We start from the raw sequence: 18,129 nt of genomic DNA, 5'->3' as shown, positions 1-18,129 counted from the left end.
GAGTGGGTTGCCATGCCCTCCTCCAGGGGATCTTTCCAACCCAGGGATCGAACCCAGATCTCCCTCACTGCAGGTGGATTCTTTACCATCTGAGCCACCTGAGCCACCAGGGAAGCCCAAGTATACTGGAGTGGGTAGACTATTCCTTCTCTAGGGGATCTTCCAAACCCAGGAATCAAATCGGGGTCTCCTGCTTTGCAGGTGGATTCTTTACCAGCTGAGATACCATGATTTACAAATATTCTTTGGTGTGGCATTACATCTTTTGCTCTGTGGTTATAGAGTCCATATTATGTGCATAAGAGGGAGAGGTAATCAAGCCAAGGTAATGCCACCATGGTTTGACAGCTCATCTTCCTTCTTTCGTTACTGTTTATAGACCAGCAAAGACAGGAGCATCTTTGCTAACCATGAATTAATAGGGTTAGACATTTTTCTCTATGTTATAGAAAGCAAATTGTTGAAAGAAATGTCTTAATGAAATACGTAAAAGGATATAAAAGTTATTTCTTTGCTAAAAAGCTACTATCTATTCACTAATGATTCAATTTGTTATGGAAACATCCTTTCTGATAAAAGAAATAATAGAAATTTATATAGGTCAAAAAATTTGCTTTTATCACACTGACATTTTGCTGAATTTCCAGCTTTAAGGGACAGTGTTTTACTGTAGGCAGGTGTTTTTTATACCAACAAGAGACAATGCTGCTCACTTTGCAATATTGCCTTCCTTTCTAATGAATTGGCTCACATGCCGATTCTTTTAAAGATAATATGTTCATTGTAACTTATTTTAGAAGTAATTGACTGTAACAGATTAGGGCACAAATACTAAAGTTAGATTACTTGATTTGAATCCCAGTTCAGCCACATACTAGCTGCCTAACTGTGGTCAGCTTTCATACTTTCTTTCTGCTTCATCTTCCTTACACGTGAAATGGGGGATAATAATACTTCCGACCCCACAGCATTTGGAGATTTAATTTAGTTGCTATTGATAAGGTTCATAGTGTCTGGCATATAGTAAGTATTTGGTAGGAGTCTGCCTAGACATATAAAGTAAACCACTTTTTAGTTGGTTTCTTCAGTAAGTTAATTCTCAGTAAATTAATAGTTTAATCAGAAACCAATAATTTCTTCCCAGTATTAGTTTAGTAGAAATATCAGAATCATTCATCAGTTAAAAATGAATCTGTCTTTTTCTGAATCAATACGGCCCTTTAAAAAAAACCAATATGATGAGGAAACTCATCAACCCTAATGAATCATTTAACAATAGTAATATTGTCAATATTTGACAGTAGTAATGAAAACACCTTTGGGGAAAGCAGACCACCAAGGAAAAGTGTGCTTGAAGGACATGGACAGTTCCCTCAGCCAGCTTCACACACAGCCACAAAGCACCACACCGTTCCTTCCATTCTGGTTCTATCTTCACCTGCTGCCCTCCAAACCCCAGGCACACACTAAGTCTCCTTTCTTTTTTTTTAATGCAGTCCACGCTCAGTCCCGTTTTAGGGCCTCGAATGTGGGATTTCTTGAATTTTTCATTTGGCTGTATCCTTGCCAGCTAGGTCTCAGGCCAAGTATCACAACCTTAGAGAGAACTTCTCTGGATTCAGCAGTCACTGGATGTAATGTTGCTTCTTCACAGCCAGACTTCCAATCACAATATCTAACTTTGTTTGCTTGATTGCACATATAACCATAAGAAATTTATTTAGATCTATGTTTGGAACCTAGTTCTCCTACTCAAATATAAGCTCTCTGTTAGCAGTGACCTTATCTGTCTTTTCACCTCTCTGCACCCAGGAACTTGATAGCCTTTGGAATAAGGTGGAAGGAACTTGATAAACAGTTGCTGAATGTATTTCCACATTTTGCAGATAGAAAGGCCTATGAAACTAGAAACCTTATGTGTGATCTCACAGTGGAAACAGATCTCACCCTTTCTGGAAATGAGTGTGTAATAGAAACTTGTCTTTTCCCCTTCAAAGTGAAGAAAAAAAAAAAATCCCTGAGTTGCAGGTGATTCACAGTCAGGAGAATGCACTTAGGGAGGACATGAATCTTAGCCAGAGATCTAAAGAGTTGGCCTTTGGAACAAAAATTAATTGGTTTAGGAAATAGAAACCAGCCCAGTGCACTGTCCTACCTCCAGTTCTCACTGCCCCTAGATGACACCACAGACCAAGTTTAGCACAAAATGTTCAGACTGAAAAAAGTCATAGAAGTCTCTGGGATGCTACTGATTATTTTAGCATCTTTCATTTTTTTTAAAAGTATTTTTAACAATATATTTTACTTAATAAATATATTTTAAGTACTAGTGGTTTCTTTCACATTATAAAACAAGCATGCTTTACACTGTTTCTTTCTCATGATCAGATAAATCGTAAGTTCAAACCCAGAACGTTCGACTGACTGGTTCTTTTAAATTCAAATTATAAACTTGGAGTTATCAAAAATAAGCCAGTGAAATATATCTTCCAAAAGTTGTAAATTAAAGATCATATTTCATTTAACATGGGTGAATTGAACTTTCTAGGGTCCTATCAATACAGCAGAGTATGGCCTTGTGTATCTGCAAAGTTGCCAAGCAGAATCAAGACAACTGAATTCTAATTCTTATGATCTGGACAAGCTCCTTCTTTTCCTGAGTTTCATGTCTCTCTGTGTGCCACAGTTACTGGGCTAAATCCATGGTTTGTATAAGTCCTAAGAATTAGTCTGTATTCCATTAGGTGATTGTACAAGGTAATTGCTGCTGCTGCTACTGCTACTGCTAAGTCACTTCAGTCGTGCCCGACTCTGTGTGACCCCATAGACGGAGGCCCACCAGGCTCCCCCGTCCCTGGGATTCTCCAGGCAAGAACACTGGAGTGGGTTGCCATTTCCTTCTCCAATGTGTGAAAGTGAAAAGTGAAAGTGCAGTCGCTCAGTCGTGCCCGACCCCTAGCGACCCCACGGACTGCAGCCCACCAGGCTCCTCCATCCATGGGATTTTCTAGGCAATAGTACTGGAGTGGCTTGCCATGCTAAGTCCTAAATCATATTCCTTAGTTGGTGATGGACAGGGAGGCCTGGCATGCTGTGATTCATGGGGTCACCGAGAGTCGGACACGACTGAGCGACTGAAATGAACTGAACTGAACTGAACTGAAATCATATTCCTAAAACTGAGACCCATAAATTTAACAACTGGAGTCAATCCTGTGTTTTAATTCATTCTTACCTCCCTTGGATCTTATCACCTTCTGGGATTACAGTGGTTACATTTAGGATTTCTGTTTCCTCTCAATATAGAGCTCTCATGGTCTCTTTTCAGGCTGTATTTGTAGAGATGGGGTGAGATAATGATGCTTTATTATTTTTGGCCACATGGCACGTGGGATCTCAGTTCTCCAAACAGGGATCGAACCCACGTCCCCAGCACTGGAAGCACAGAATCTTAACCATTTGACTGCTACGGATGTCCTTTTTTTTTTTTTTTTTTCTGACAAGCAATCTCATATTCCCTAGAAACACTGAGATTGAAGTGTTCTGCCTCACTTGGATGATGAAAGTGAAGCTAATGACCCACCACGGCACTTTGATTGGTGCTAATATGTCAGGAAGCAAAAGTTAGAACTGACCATGGAACAACAGACTGCTTCCAAATAAGAAAAGGAGTACATTAAGGCTGTATATTGTCATCCTGCTTGTTTAACTTATATGCAGAGTACATCATGAGAAATACTGGGCTGGATGAAGCACAAGCTGGAATGAAGATTGCCGGGAGAAATATCAATAACTTCAGATATGCAGATGATACCACCCTTATGGCAGAAAGTGAAGAGGAACTCAAAAGCCTCTTGAGGAAAGTGAAAGAGAGTGAAAAAGTTGGCTTGAAGCTCAACATTCAGAAAACTAAGATCATGGCATCTGGTCCCATCGCTTCATGGGGAATAGATGAGGAAACAGTGGAAACACTGTCAGACTTTATTTTTTGGGGCTCCAAAATCACTGCAGATGCTGATTGCAGCCATGAAATTAAAAGACGCTTACTCCTTGGAAGGAAAATTATGACCAATCTAGACAACATATTAAAAAACAGAGACATTACTTTGCCAACCAAGGTCCGTCTAGTCAAGGCTATGGTTTTTCCAGTGGTCATGTATGGATATGAGAGTTGGACTGTGAAGAAAGCTGAGCGCTGAAGAATTGATGCTTTTGAACTGTGGTGTTGGAGAAGACTCTGGAGAGTGGCTTGGACTGCAAGGAGATGCAACCAGTCCATCCTAAAGGAGATCAATCCTGGGTGTTCATTGGAAGGACTGATGCTAAAGCTGAAACTCCAATACTTTGGCCACCTCATGCAAAGAGTTGACTCATTGGAAAAGACTCTGATTCTGGGAGGGATTGGGAGCAGGAGGAGAAGGGGATGACAGAGGATGAGATAGCTGAATGGCATCACCAACTCGATGCATATGAGTTTGGGTGAACTCCAGGAGTTGGTGATGGACAGGGAGGCCTGGCATGCTGCAATTCATGGGGTCACAAAGAGTCAGACACGACTGAGCAACTGAACTGAACAGAACTGAATACGGTAATGGCAGAACTAAAGAGCCTCTTGATGAGGGTGAAAGAGAAGAGTGAAAAAGTTGACTTAAAACTCAACATTCAAAAACTAAGATCATGGCATCTAATCCAATCACTTCATGCAAATAGAAAGGGGAAAAGTGGAACCAGTGACAGATTTTATTTTCTTGAGTTCCAAAATCTCTGTGGACAGTGACTGAAGTCATGAAATTAAAAGACACTTACTCCTTGGAAGGAAAGCTATGACAACCCAGACAGTGTGTTAAAAAAACAGACATCATTTCGAGGACAAAAGTCGGTAGAGTCAAAGTTTTTCCAGTAGTCATATATGGATGTGAGAGTTGGACTTTAAATTGTGGTGCTGGAAAACACTCTTGAGAGTCCCTTGGACTGCAAGAAGATGAAGCCAATTAATTGTAAAGGAAATAACTCTGAATATTCATTGGAAGGACTCATGCTGAAACTGAAGCTCCAAGAGTTTGGGCATCTGATGCGAAGAGCTGACCCACTGGAAAAGACCCTGATGCTGGGAAAGATTGAAGGTAGGAGGAGAAAGGGGTTGCAGAGGATGAGATGGTTAGGTAGCATCACTGACTCAAGGGACATGAATTTGAGCAAACTCTGGGAGATAGTGAAGGATAAAGGAGCCACATGCTACCGCCCATGGGGTCACAAATATTCAGACACGACTTAGCAACTGAACAACAGCAACAACAATATGGTAATATTGACAAAGGACTTGCCATCACCACTCACCATCTTCCTTAGTGAGATTGATTTTATATGAATTAAATTGATAGTTGAGAATCTTGTATTGGACAAGTGCAACAGATGCCTTGGAGTAGAGTTCCGCCTCTCTAGCAACTGCTGAGGTCAGCTAGGCAATCAGAATAAATGAAGAAAACCACAGAGGGGGTCAGCAGGGTCTCAGTAACCTAAGGATATAACTCAAACAAGCTGGTAAGTGCTTCTAAAAGTATAACCAGTACTGACTCAAACTGTTGCTAGTGACAATATGGGCCTATTATTTCCCAACTTGATTTTTGTCAAGAGAAGCCAGACAACTGAACTGTTAAATGTAAACTCTCTCTCAATTTTGAACCTTTGATAACTAATTTATGAGTAAAGAAAATTCATCTGTGTGCCAGATTTGGTCTATGGGTATTAATTTCTATTTTAAGTAATAATTTAATTGCATATTTTTGAATGTCAATTACATATCAAGTACTCCATTTACATTATTCCACTTAATTCTCCAAACTGTAAAGTTATAATTTTAAATTTAAAAAATTAAAATATGTGTTTTTCTTATTAGGAAAATTAAATCAAATTACAGAGTCCACTGAAGATTCCTAAATTCAAATCTGCTGGACCATGGTTTTCCTACAAGACCTGCTTGCTCCATGGAACAAGGACAGTGCCATTAAGCAGGTATTCCAGAGGAGCAAGCGGAATACCTTTTCAGGTGGATTTGTTACATATTACTGCCATCAATCAATGTTCAATATAGATTATCAATAAACACAACCCTAGTGGCAGGCCCTCAGTCACTATTAGAATTTAAGTACAGTTCATGGAGTAGCCATTAAGTGACTGCTTAAATAAACATTGGTAGGGTGGCTTAGAAAACGGAGTATGGTGCCTCTCTCTATAATTTGATGATTTCTACTGTTTGCATCTTGTTTCTGGCCCCAGCAAAATTTTGTGTATGTAGAGGAAAGCCATCCAATATGTAAATCCAATTCGTGACTGGACTCAAAATGTCTTAGCATTCCAATCTCCCTATCACCTCTCCTCCACTCATCAGTATTTCTTCTGGATGTCTTCTCCCTGTCCTTACCCCTGCTTTGTATCTTCCCACACCTGTCCTCCTACCAGCTCCCACACTATGGCCATGGAGCTGCAGAGGGGGCAGAATAAGGGGGAAGCTCCTAAGAGAGCACACAAGAATGGGCCCCAAATTGGAATCGGGTGTATCTTGCCAACCGCATTCAGGCTGCCAAAGCAGAGGCTCCAAAAATAAACAATGGAAACCTGAGGTTTTATTCCTTCAGATTAGGTTTTTAGGGGAAAAAAATGTGGAAACCAAAGTTCCATGAAAATAAGCACTTTGTATCTCTCTTTTGTTTTTAGTTAGTGGATATCAGTGTGTTTTAAAAAAAAAAAAATCACATGGGCCTCCAGGTTGCCAAAGCACCTTCAACATATCCGGAGTACTTTTGTTATTTACTTTCTCAAGTTACAGTATCAGGAGCCATAAAACATTGTTTACATAATCTTTGGTGAAAAAGCTGTGCCCAGTGAAACCTGCTACCCTAGTATCATTTCCTTGACGTAGAGTCTTTTGCATGGTGTTTCCTCTTAACAAGTATTAGTAATTTATCATCAAAGTGTTAAAGATGTGTGGTAAAACTTATATCTTAGATCTTCAATATTCACATATTCCTGTGTCATAGCTCCCAGAAAATAAGTAAAGTCATGGAAACTATGTCTGCAACTGTTAATATGTGTAATTTATTGAAATGCATAATCTTTTCATTGAAATTTTATTCATTTTTAAAAAAGAACTTCATATATCATATACATTGTTTATATGTTTATATGTATAATAAACATATTTAAATATACATATGCACATATGTATATGTATATACATACACATCTATATTTTTAAGATTCAGTATCTAGAATATATAAGGAACACTTGCAATTCAACAACACAATTTAAAAATGAGCAAAGGACTTGAATAGACATTTCTCCAAAGAAGTTATGCAAATGATCAATAAGCAAATGAAAAAATGTTCCACAACCTTAGTCATTAGGGAAATGTAGATCAAAACCACAATGAAATACCACTTTATACTTACAAAGTTGGCTATTAAAGAAGAGAAAAGAAGTGTCAGCAAATATATGGATAAATTGGAACCCTAATATATTGGTGGCAGGAATGTAAAATGGTTCAGCTGCTGTGAAAAATAGTTTAGTAGCTCTCCTAAAAGTTAAACATAGAATTACAACCTGGCAATTCCACTTCTAGATGTATAGTCAAAAGAATTGAAAACAGGTTCTCAAACAAATACTTGTCTAGGCATATTCTTAGCAGCACTGATTCAAGATAGTCAAAGGATGGAAACAGCCCAAACATCCATCAATAGATGAACAGACAAATGAACTGTTCTATATACACATAATGAACATTATTCAGCCATAGAAAGAAATGAAGTACTGATACATGCTACAGTGTGAATGAACCTCGAAAACAAGCTACGTGAAAGAAGCCCAGACTCAAAAGGCTACTGTATGATTCCACTTTTATGAAATATTCAGAATAGGTAAGTCCACGAGACAGAATGCAAATTAGTAGTTGCCTGAGGATGAGAAGAAACTGCTTAATGAATAAGGCGTATTTTCTCTTGGAGTGATTGAAATGTTTTGGTACTAGGTGGAGTTGGTGGTTGCACAACATTGTGAGTGCACTAAATGCCGCTGAATCATTCACTTTAAACAGTTTGATTTTGTCATACAATTTAATTTCAATAAATGTTTTTAAAATCTAGTTTAAGAAACTCCATTTGTAAAGATTTTCAGCATAAGTAACATAATAATTATGACATCCTTTCTAGAATCAATAGACTCAAGTTTTTCATTGAAGAAAAGAGTATATTTCAGGAAATTAGGCTCTTAGGTACTTTATAAATATTTGTTTTGATTCATCCTCATTGCTGTTAAAAGGAATATTCCTAATTTCAATTTAAAAACTTAAAATTTGTTGTGCTTATTTAACTGGTTGTCGTTCACACCTCCATACGTCTGGACACAGAAGAGAGGAACCCATAGAATTCACTCCCTTCAGTCATACCTTATGAGCATTCAAAACACTTAGACTTTCCAAATACCAGATACTCGTTTTTCTGCATCTTAAATTCTGTTCTTTCAACTTCCTGCTCAACTGCACTCAGCATAGCAGTTCTTCCAAAATGACTTTTTCAAACAGCCAACCTCAAGCTGCCTCCTACTTTGCTCCTCCCATTCTGTTTTCACATCAATTTACAGAAAACTATGAGAACAAGCTCTGTTTGCCAAGACCTGTCCCATTTCCATACTCTGCTCTCAATCCTATGCTCTTTCAATGTTCCAGCTTCTTCACCAGAAAGTGAAATCTGTAGCTGTTGAAAAGGGTGAAAAGTCAATTGGGTGACATCTCCAAAACTCATGGATCTGATTCTTAAAAAAATGAAACCTCTACAGTCACTTTGGAAAGCAATTTGGCAGTCTCTCAGTAAGTTAAACATAACCCATCAATTCTACTTCTAGACTTCTTCTTTAGAATTCTAGAATTCTACTTTGCCTGAGAGAATTAAAAACAGAACCAAGCAAAAACTTGCACTCAAATATTTATAGCAGCATTATTCATAATAGCTCAAAAGTGGAAACAACCCAAGTGTTCATCAATTGATGAATAGTTAAACAAAAAGTGTTATAAACACATAATGGAATATTATGCAACCATAAGAAGCAATGATATACTGATACATGCTGCTGCCTGGATGAACTTTGAAAATACTATGCTAAGTAAAAGAAATCAGATGAAAAAGTCCACGTATTGAGTGATTCTATTTATATGAGATGTTCACAGAATAGGCAAATATACAGAAAGTAGATGAGTGGTTGTCAAGGGCTTGGAAAGGGGCAATGGGGAACAACTGCTAAGGGTACAGGGATTATTTTGAGAGTAATGAAAATGTTCTGGAAGTAGACAGTGGCAATGGTTATACAACACGGTGAATAAACCAAAAACCAGTGAATCATATGGTTTTAAAATAAAAGCTAAACTATAAAATACCTGGAATTGCCAATTGTTTATTTTTTAGACCTCTTGCTGTCTTGGCCATCTGGTGGTTGTAAATGGATTCAGACAGAAGCCAAGGCAGATTCTGAGGGGGTTAGGAGATCCTGCCTGGACTCCTACCACTGCTCTGCAGAGTCTTCCTCTAGAAAGGCCGTATGATCTGGATTCATAGCAAGTGGCTTTAAGCAACTTGGTTGCCTATTCTAAGCCCCCGAATCATTATTTGTAATATAGAGGCAAAAATATTTAACTTACTGTGTATTATGAGGATTAGACAGTGATATATTCAAAGATTTTTGCTTTTAGTAGACATTCATACATGGCAGCTATCTCTATTATCTTAGAGGACTTGCTCCTCATCTCTGAAATATTAAAAACAATCTGTCCTTAAACAATAGAAATATTTTCAAATTATCATTATTTTCTAAATCTGTTGCCTATAATTAAGCCTATATATGAATTTCGAGTGAAAATGAAAAAAAAAGCAATCACCTCGAAATGAATGCCTATTACACTTTCATCCAGGTGTGAAATCAAACATTGCCCTGAAATCATAATTTATACATGATTGTTTTCATTAATGTCAACTATCCTAAAGGATACATTTATGTAGGATAATTGTCCAGAAAAGCATTAAATCAAATTGGTGCTTAATAAACCAAAGCAAAAGTTAAGATATTCAACGAGTCACCTTTTGTGCAATGTATTATGCCTAATGTTGAGAGAAGGAGGTGGAGAAAAAGGTATAAGATCCAGACTTTGTTTTGAGTTAGCTGATCAGTGTTTATGAAAGAGGATGCTGGTGACCATGGACTAGATTTATGAAAAAGTAAGGGAGAATCCCAGGGATGCCGGAGCCTGGTGGGCTGCCGTCTATGGGGTCGCACAGAGTCGGACACGACTGAAGCGACTTAGCAGCAGCAGCAGCAAGAGAGAATCTATCTTTCTTCAACATTAGAAAGGGGTTCACAGTTAATGCTCTGGTGTGCTCCATAAAGATTAAAAAAATTTTAATTAAAATGGAAGTGAGAAATCAGTGTTTACTTCCTTTCCTCTGACAATATGGCAACAAAGAAACAATTTACTTTTCAGCCAGAAAGAGTTAGGATGAGAACACAGTATGTTCTATGAGGCCATAGAATTGTTTATGAGAGTAAAGATAAATTTTGGGGGTGATTTATTGCAAAATGAAATTGTAGAAATTAATTCTGTATGTTTGAAGAATAAAATAGTTAATGAATTCTTCTTAATTAGATAAAATTCTGCTTAAAAATAGGAAAATAGCCTAGAGGACTTTATAAATTAGCCTTCAGTCTATGATTATATCATTTCAATATCACCAAAAAAAAAAAAACTGGGCATATCTTTACAATATATCTGATAAAATATGAGTTGGCAGCACCAGCGCTGAGCAAATTTCAGGCAGGGGGCAAGAATGATTACAAGACATCATGAATAAGAAACAGTGTTTATAACTCCATTTTGCATTTTCTGCATTTTTTAGTATAGAGATTTCAAATTTTAAATATTTTAATGACTGAAGTTACTTCCTTTTACAGAAGCCTTTGAAAAATTGCAATGTTTTAATTGGTTCACATTAAACACTCTTAGAAGCTTGAGGGAAAAAAAAGTCTTTCCAGATGAGCAAGAGGTTGGATAAATGTAATGACATATGGTTTGTTTTTTATAGCTACAATATGCAAAAAATAGAAGCATAACACATGTATTCAATGATATATATGTATTTATATATATAAATATATATTCTGATATAAATTATGAGATATGATTATTTTGTATCAGTGTGATTTTGTTTTTCTCTTTCTTGTTCCCTTTATGAATAAAAATAACAACTGAAACTTAGAACAATTTTAAACATCTCATTATACCCAGGATCTAACGAAAGATAAAATCAACGTATGCAAAGCCTGCCTGGTCCCCTCCTCCAACTTGTGAGCTAGATTGTCTAGAGGGTCTCGGAACCTTGGGGTTGTAGTGGGATGGTAGGGGTCGGGTATTGAGGAACTGTCTGCTGATCTTATTACAGAATTTTCCCCCACTCAGCAGAATCAGAATCACTCCAGATGAACGGGTCACGGACTGTTTCTTAAATATCTCTCAGTAACAATATATCTCACACCCTTTGGCAACAACACCCTCCCACACCCTGCAGTGTTCTTCTTTTATTGCCCCTGGACCCCTGAATTCATCAAGACACTCAGGAGACTTGAAAGGCATCTGATCATTACCTGCTATTTACTTAATTTCAAAAGTTTCAAAGGCTTTTGTTAAATGGCTACATTTTTTTCTTCAAAGTTAAAAAAAAAATCTGAGTTAATGTAAAGTTTCCTTTCACAGGCTATAGACAATTTTGCGGGGTAGGAGGGAGTGATTTTTTTTGCAGGCTCACAGACTGTTTTCAGAAGATCCTTCTTATGGAGAAGAGGATAGCATGCATATTGAGAGGATTACCTCTGAGGAACCAAAATGGACCTCAAACCAAAATTTTCCCCATTGGGAAAGTATTAGTGGTCACTTAAGTCTCATGACAGGACAGAGGCATACTCTCAAGACAGGCCTTAAAAATGGTGGAGAAGGAGCTGGGATCACTATTCCATTACCTCTGAATGGTGGTTCTCATGTCCTGCCTCCATTGCAGTGGTTTTTCTGTTACCAAGACCTGGGCCTGTGCTACCATTTTACCTTCAAGTTTGAGGCTGCCATGAGTCCCTGAACTTCTCTTACCTTACCCTGCTCATGTCTGGTAATGAAGGGTTAAACTCTTTTACTTCCAGAGTAACTGATTGCTGCTGCTGTGCTGTGCTCAGTCATGTCCAACTCTTTGCGACCCCATAGATTGCAGCCCACCAGGCTTCACTGTCCATAGCATTTTCCAGGCTAGGATTCCGGAGTGGGTTTCCATTTCCTACTCTAGGGGATCTTCCTGACCCAGGGATCCAATCGGCATCTCCTGTGTCTCCTGCATTGCAATTGAATTCTTTATCCACTGAGCCATTGGGGAAGCCAAGAGTAACTGGTGCTAATGGCCCACCCCTCCACACTTATTTTATTATAGTTTTGATTTAACTTTTTAGCTTGGAAATTCCAATCATGTATAAATACAATCACATAATAAAACTTCACAGTAATAACTCATCAATTTCAAAAATTATCAATATTCTGCCATGCTCTCCACCCACGTATCACGCTCCTTTTTAATTTTACCATCTTTTCCTTAGAATTTTCATGAAGTGAAATCACAACTCTTGGCTGCACTATTTTAACAACTGGGCAACCTTGGTAAAGCATTGCCCTTTCACAACATGGAATACTTCCACCTCCCCAGAAAGTTACCCCTAGATGATTCTCTTCTTCTGAGAGAAAACCACAGTTCTGCATTTTATTTAACTTTACTTTTGCTTCTGAACTTCTATTAATGGATTCATACTGTATGTAGTGTTTTGAGTCCAGCTTCTTTCACTCAGCATCATATCTATGAAATTCATCCATATTGCAGACAATATCAGTTATTGTTCAGTAGAATTTCATGTTATGAATTCTGTACCACAATTTGTCCATTTTTCCTTTTGTTAATGGATAATTTGGTTCTTTCCAGCTTTTAACTGTTTTAAATAAAGCTGTTGTGAATATTTTTGTACAAGTCTTTTTGTGGATATATTTTTTCATTTATTTGTGTAAAACAATTAGAAGTAGGATTACTAGGTCAAAGAGTAGCTGTACATTTAGCTTTAAAGCTTAACCTTTTCCTAAAGTGGGAAAATCAGTATTTAGAAGTATTATTTGTACTCTGGTCTTGTCTAGCCCACTGCTCCACACTGCCTCCTACAGGTAAGCACTTTTCTTGTGCATCCTTCCAATTTTTAAAATCACAGTGATGAGTAAATAAACATCTATTTGTTCCTTTCTGTCTTCGAAGACACACGGGTAACATACTATATATCCATAAACCATCCTATTTTCACCTAACATATCTTAGAGTCTTTCCATATTGACTAAACATTAATAATAAGTGGCTTCCTCATTCTTTTTCTAGAAACTGCTCTACTGATGGCCCCTTATAGTACTTCCAACCTGTTTCTACTATACATATGCCACAATAAAGAACACTGTACACCCCCACCCCTACCCCACTGGCCTCCTAGCCCAGCTCCAGTTGTGGCCAAAGCCAAGAGCCAGTATGTCGATGCCTCTCCATCACTGTCATTTTGTCTTTAGTTTCAAGGAAAGAGTACTTTGTGCCATTGCAGCAGCTTCCTGGGCCTGGAAGGGTCCCGCTCTCCCTCATGGCTGGGGGGACACGTGCTTACTGCCTCTGTGCTGGCCCAGACCAAGTTGGGGAAGAGGGACTAGGCAGTGCAGTCTTTCAGTGCCAAACACAGAGCTGGGGGTCGGGGGACACCTCGTGATGCCCCAGGACTTGAGGTTGAAGAAGTCAGGCTGGGCTGGGCAGAGTCCAGTGACCTGGGCAGGGGTGCAACCTGTGGAGATGTTTGGGGCAGAACTCCACCTCTCCGAGCCTTTGGTGGCAACACAACTGCCAAACTCATTAAGCGTATGGGCCAGGTGACCATGCACACAGACACGTGCCAGGCACACATCTGCGCTTACCGTGAGCTCAGGCACAACTCCACCCTAGGCACGTCCAGGGAGGGATGCAGGCCCTGCACCTGGTTCCTGTGGTTCTGGGGAACTACCAGGTGGAGGTGAGCAGTTGACCAAAGTGGCCAAAACCCGGGCTTCCAGAAGCTCCCTGGACAGCACACCCTCCCCAGTCCTCTGGTCTCTGTGGGCATTAATTGGGTGCACCTCAGGCTTCTGTGCCCCAGTCTTGTGGGTGTGGGGTTGGGGGTGGGGACAGCCCCCCAGGAACAGTTTCATTTCTCAGGATTCTCTCAGCCGAGAAAGGGCCAGGGAGCAGACAGAGCACGGCCCCCTCCCTCCTGGGGGGCCTGATATTTCTGGAACCTCTAAGCCAAAGAGCGCGTTGGCTGTGGCAGAGGGGGGTGGGGCTGCCCCACCTAGATCATCTTGGGGTGGGGGTGTCCCCACTCCACCTGGCATCTGCACGATTGTTGATTGAGAGAAGGGACCGACTGCTGAGTGTGGGGTCACCAAGGCTGGACCAGAGGCCAGTGGGTACAAGTCTAGGCCACTGGTAGGTGATGCCATGTGTCTGTCTACCTTTAACGGATGTGGAGCCCAAGGCCCAGGCCCTGTGCCCCTCCCTGATGCTTCTGTGTGTGTCAGTGGGGTCTATGCCCTGCCCCAACCCCGAGTCTGCTGTGTCTACATGGAGAAGGTGCTAGTTCTGGTGCCCCCTCCCGTATGCCCCACACAGCTATCCCCCAGAAACAAGCAGTGACCAGTCCACTCACCTCACCTGGGTCCACACTCCCCTCACCACCACCTGTCCCCTGCCCCCTGTGGTGATCACAGTACAACTTTTTTATTTACAAATTCGTGCTCCTCTCCCCTTCAGTCTTCACCCTGGGGGATCGGAAACTTATTTGTCTGGATTCTTGGAGGCACCTCTGTGCATTTGTCCTCGGGTGGTCTTATGGATGTCTTTCAAAAAATGGTTATTTTATATAATTTGTCACAGAATTTATTCTAATAAATCATTCTTCTATCATGTGGCCAAAAAAAAAAAAAAAAAAGAGCTTTGTACCTACATCATCACATTTATATGTAGGAATATAGATGGGATAAATTTCCAGAATGGTGCTTCAGCTTTACTGGGCTGAAGGGTGAAATGTATTTGTACTTTTGTTTACTATTGTCAAATAGTGCCCCAAACATATTGTGACATGTTTTACTCCCATCAGCAATGCATGAATATTCCCCTGGTCTATCAGCTTGCCACCAGAGTGCACTGTGTACCTGGATCTTTGCCATTCACAAACATTTCAACCCAAGTTTCATGGGCAACTGATGAAACTAACCTGCAAAACCCCTGTACCCTATGATTTTGTGAGGTGAGATCCTAAGAGGAATTTGATACTTAATCTGTGGCATCAACTGAAAAACAAAAATGTGGAGTCTTTGTTCAAAAATTATTAAGAATTTCAAGATAGTATGAGTAGAACATTAAGCCAAGTGTGTGGCTCCATGCAATGGCCCAGGCTGAGAACCTTAAACATCATAAAGAAAAGAGATCTTTGAGTAGACATTTACTTTACCTGAAAACTTGATGTATGTTTTTGTACACTGCTCCATATAATTCTCATATTTTAAATGACTTACATCAAGTTATAGGATGTTTCAGGAAGGCATATTATAACATCCTGTGGCCATACCCAGGTACTCCCCCACACAGCCTGATGGGAGAACCCTAGATGACACCTCCCAGGACTTTCCTACTCCCAGACAAGCTTTTTAATACTGCTGCTGCTGCTGCTGCTAAGTCGCTTCAGTCGTGTCCAACTCTGTGCGACCCCATAGATGGCAGCCCACCAGGCTCCGCCGTCCCTGGGATTCTCCAGGCAAGAACACTAGAGTGGGTTGCCATTTCCTTCTCCAATGCATGAAAGTGACAAGTGAAAGTGAAACCGCTCAGTCATATCCGACTCCCAGCGACCCCATGGACTGCAGCCTACCAGGCTCCTCCGTCCATGGGAGTTTCCAGGCAAGAGTACTGGAGTGGGGTGCCATTGCCTTCTCCATTTTTTTAATACTAGTTACATAAATATAGAGTCACCACTTTTCCTGTCTGAATAACTGCAATGATAGGAACTGAATACCAAGTGGAGGTTGATATTGGGGCAGTAATTGGAAGAAGATCCCCTAGTCCAAGTGGCACTTGATGTTTGTCTTAATTTCTGACAATGCAATGTCCATGAGGGAGCCTGAGTTCGCCTTCCAAGGGAGAAGAGCGGTGCCTTTTTCAGTGGGGCTCTTAGTGCTTCTCTACTCTCAGAATGCTTGTCATTAATAGTATTGGGACCCCCAGGAATCAGTGTTGTTGGGCTAGAGATAGATGACACTAGAGGAAATTTCCTGAAAGAAGTGAGGATAGTCAATTCTGAAATAATAGAGGGCAAGTAGAGTGGAGGGCTAAAAAGGAGTTTTGTGGTGAGCTATTGGGAGAGGGAGAAGGCAATGGCAAGCCACTCCAGTACTCTTGCCTAGAAAATCCCATGGATGGAGGAGCCTGGTAGGCTGCAGTCCATGGGGTCGCTAAGGGTCGGACACGACTGAGCGACTTCACTTTCACTTTTCACTTTCACACATTGGAGAAGGAAATGGCAACCCACTCCAGTGTTCTTGCCTGGAGAATCCCAGGGACGGGGAGCCTGGTGGGCTTCCGTCTGTGGGGTCACGCAGAGTCGGACACGACTGAAGTGACTTAGCAGCAGCAGCACTGGGAGAGGGAATTTACTGAGAAGCCAGATGCCATGTTAAGGCCCTTACGTACAGCATCACAGGGCCCCCTTCTTAGGACTGCTCCCACAAACAAATAGCATCTGCAAAGGAAAGAGACAGACGGACTGACAGAGACAGAAAGAGGGTAAGAAACCTCTATTCAAAGAGGCAAAAGGGAAAAAAAAACTGAATGTCAAGCAATTTAAGTGAAATATAGCCGATATACTCATGAGGATTGAGGCCAGAGGGAAGAACAATTTGCTCCTCTGTCAAACTAATCCACACTTTCAAGTCATTACAGTATGTATCAGTGATAATACAGTCGGCCCTGAGGTGTGCCACAGTTCTCTGCTCTTTCACCCCCTCTGCTGGTGAAAGGAGTCCTCAGGTCAAAACACCAGCAAGCACAGGGAGAAGGTGAAGAAAATGAGATAGGTATTTTATACAGTCACTCTTCTCAAACTTTAACATGTATATGAATCGCCTGGGAAGCTTGGTAAAATGCAAATTACTCATTAAGTCTGGGCTTGGGCCTGAGGGTCTACATTTCTGGCGAACTCCCAGGTTATACTGGTGCTTGGACCACACTTCTAATAGCAAAACTAACATTAATGATATACCACTAGCAATTACCAGCAGGAATACCCCTTCCTGAGGTTACCTAATTCACAGAGAACTGATCTCTTATGGTGTTTAAACAGCTCTACATCCAACAGTGGGTCCAATCCACAGAGGGAACTGTTTAACTCATTGGGAATATTTCTATAGATGTCTCTGATTCACTTCTGTGCAAGCTTCATCATGCAGTTGATTATGTTAGAGTGTTGGAATCTAGTTAGCAATGGTTGCAAGGCTTTTGTTGAATGAAAGCAAATTTTTAGTTTAGAAGATTCATTTAATCAACACTCACTTCTGAACAGGAAGCTGAGGCATAAACAGAGTATGTGACTTGACTGAGGCCACACAGCTTATTGATAGCAGCCAGACTAAAATCTAATTACACTAACACTGTCTAATGCTGTCTGTCCAGATCATTTCCCATTTCTCTAAGATGATCACACTCATATCTGCTAAATCCCATAGATCATTGAAGTCTTAAGTGGCAGATCACAAAGCTCAGTAATATGAATACATGTTATTTTGAAAATTAGTGTCCAGCTCTCTTATCAATAGAGTTAGCCTTTAAATATGCACTGGAAGAAAAAAGAAATATGAGACCTTGTCTTATTAGAATCACCCATCCTGGATGTTTAATCCTCACTTTGCTTTATCTTTTCTTCCTGAATCCCATTTTAAACAACAGTCTTAATTGGTA

The sequence above is a fragment of the Moschus berezovskii genome, chromosome 2 (assembly GCF_049115385.1).
Source record: "Moschus berezovskii isolate FMDL1 chromosome 2, NW_MosBer_1.0, whole genome shotgun sequence".
Lineage (NCBI taxonomy): Eukaryota > Metazoa > Chordata > Mammalia > Artiodactyla > Moschidae > Moschus > Moschus berezovskii.
This window is presented reverse-complemented; position numbering follows the sequence as displayed.